Below are 2863 nucleotides of genomic sequence, written 5' to 3'. Positions count from 1 at the left end.
ATAATGCTGCAATATACGTGGGTGTGCAGGTACCTTTACTGAAACCTGATTTACATTCCTTCAGATATATCCCTAGGATTGGTGTTCATGGGTCATATGGCAGTTATAGTTTTAGTTTTTTGAGAAACCTCCATACAGTTTTCCATAGTGGATGTACTAATTTATATTCCCATCTACGGTGCATGAAGATTCCTTTATCCCCACATCCTCACCAACATTTTTGTAGTGTTCTTGATGATAGCCATTCTCACAGGAATTATGTGAAATTTTAAATTTGTTTTTTATTTTCTTTTCCTTTATGGCTAGGAATTCTTCCTTTGAAACATCTCTGTTCAGTTCACTTATCCATTTTTTATGGGGTTGTTGATTTTGTTGATAGTTTATTTTTTATCTCCCTGCATATTCTGATTATTAATCCCTTGTCAGATGTACAGCTGACAAAGATTTTCTCCCATTCTGTGGGCTGCCTTTTCAATCCGGTAATCATTTCTTTTCTGTACAGAAGCTTTTTAATTTCATGTACTCTCATTTGTCAATCCTTTCTCTTATTTGCTGAGCCTTTTGAGTTCTATTGAGGAAGTCATTGCCTATTAATATTTATTTGTATGTGTTCCCTGCTGTTTCCTGCAGTAGCTTCAAAGTTTCAGGTCTTACATTAAGGTACTTAATTTGCTTTGAGTTGTCACTGATGTGCCAGGAGCAGAGAGAGAGGGACTTGAGGCCATCCAACCCCTGGGCTATGTAAGCACGACTCTGGACCCCACCTTGGGGCAGAAGGACACATCCAGCCGTGAGAGGCTCAGGCATGATGCCTGTGTCACTGATATTGTCACAGAAGCACAGGTAAAGGCTGTGCAGGCTGCCCATGTGCGGTAAATGCAGGAGGCCCGCGTCAGGAATGCACCCACAGAAGCTGAGGTTAAGGAACTTCAGGCCCTCCAGCCCTGGCGATGTGCTTTAGAGAAAGATCCATGAGCTTCTGGCAGTCCTGCAGCGAGGTGCTCCAGGTCCAGGCAGCCTGCGGAGCTTAAGGCTCTTGAGGCACTGCAGACTCCAGGCCATGAAAAGAAGGCCGATGTTGGTGGTGTTGCTGCAGCCCCCCAGCTCCATCACCTCGAGGCCCTTGAGGTACTGGGCAATGCAGCCCAGGCTGCTGTAGGTGATCTGCTAGCAGAGGCTCAGGTTAAGGGTGTGCAGCGAGCTAATATCCTGCACTAATTTGTGGCCTAGCCCATTGTCAGTGAAGATGTAACAGTCGCTGAGGTTGAGGCTCTCCATGTCGGCCCTGCCTCAGATCACATAGCTGAGGCTGCAGTGGAGGCTCAGAATCTACATGCGGCTGCAGCCCTGGGCCTGCAGGCTGGGGAAGAGCAAAGGGTTAGCCCTGTGCAGGTGCAGCTTGGCCCCCACCCCCAGCTGCACGGACTTGTGGAAGGCAACTTTCCAGCAGGCCCTGCACACCTAAGCCGCACGCCCCTTGTCCATGATGTCCAGGTAGCTGAAGAGCATGGCCAGCTGTTCCCGGAACAAGCAGATGTGGGTCTCCATATTCCTCCTTCCCCCTCCGTGGCACCCGGGGAAGAAGGATGGGGTCCAGCCACTCCTGCTCTGCGCAGGCACCAAGAGCGCACCGCCTGGCCTCCGCCTTGGCCCAATGGCCTGCCCATCCCCGCCTTCAGGCAGGCTCTGGCCGCCGCCACCGCTCCTTCTGGTGCTTCCATCCTTCCTGCCTTCCTTCCGGTCTTTCTTCCTTCCCTCCTGACTACTGCCAGGCCCAGGCGAGCTCCCTGCCCTTCTGTCATCCTGCCCTGTCTGCTCCTTCCTACTTCCCAGGCCAGGAAGGCGCCTCACCCCCTCCCAGAGCCCAGCCCTTGCAGCCAAACGCAGTCGCCACCACCCGCCCTGGCCACCCTCCACCGCAATCTCTGCCCTATGGCTCCGCGCCTCCCTCTTCTGCAGCCGCCGCTCCCACACCCCGCCGCATCCTCTACTCCCGGCTGCGCTGTGGCACAGGCGGAAAGGGCCCAGGCTGGGCACTAGGGCTCCAGGCACCCACAAGGCTTCCTGCTGCTTTTGCTTCTCGCCTGCTTTTCAAACCTCTTCCCTCACCCTCCAGTTTATGAGTTACATGTTTCTCTCATTTTTCATTAATGTTTAGTGGGTACACTCTTCGGTTTTTAAATGGCTTACAATCTTTAATATTTTTCCGATGGTTGGGCTCAATAATTCTATAGAATATATAATCAGTGTATAGTAGTGAAATAAATATTAAATTGTGTGTGAAATTTCGAGCCACAGTCCCATTTTCCACTCTTTTTACAGTAAAAGTTTACCAAAAGAGTTCTCCACACATAGCCTCTCCAATTTTCTACTCAGAACATTCTTCTGGGTCAATCCAACAAGAATTTTGCTCCAGGACACACAGAATTTTGTGTCCTGTTCTTGAAGAATCATGAAATATCTCCATTTAATCCCATCTAGAATTTAACTCTGGCAAACTATCTTCTGAAACATTTTACTAGCAGTGACCCAGTTTATTACTTCTTAAAAGTATTATCCACTTGTCATTTCCCATCAGATATTTTGTGTCAATTTTATTCTATAACACTGACTATTATTGCTCACTGTCCTTTAATGTTCTACATATCCCCAACTTGCAAACACTGAAGGACCCTGAATCAGTACCCAGCTCTGTGCTCTTTTCTACTACCGTTATTAATTTTCAAAGAATTCCAACTGATGCTTGTAACAGACATTCCCACCATATGGACTACCAAGTTTATACTTCTAGAGGATGTTCTCCCAGAGATTCCACAAGTGTATATGCAGCTTCTTAGTTGACATACCCGTATAGTTGCCTCAT

At 48.3% G+C, this 2863-nt stretch overlaps 1 pseudogene; it reads right to left on the bottom strand.

The window, feature by feature from the left end:
• Positions 1-597: 597 nt before the first annotated feature.
• On the bottom strand, positions 598-1548 carry LOC141417249 (F-box/LRR-repeat protein 14-like; annotated as a pseudogene).
• Between the last annotated feature and the right edge of the window lie 1315 nt (positions 1549-2863).

Source organism: Castor canadensis, chromosome 15 (assembly GCF_047511655.1).
Source record: "Castor canadensis chromosome 15, mCasCan1.hap1v2, whole genome shotgun sequence".
Taxonomy (NCBI): Eukaryota; Metazoa; Chordata; class Mammalia; order Rodentia; family Castoridae; genus Castor; species Castor canadensis.
The sequence above is the reverse complement of the archived record's forward strand: the minus strand, read 5'-3'. Positions and strand labels throughout refer to the sequence as shown.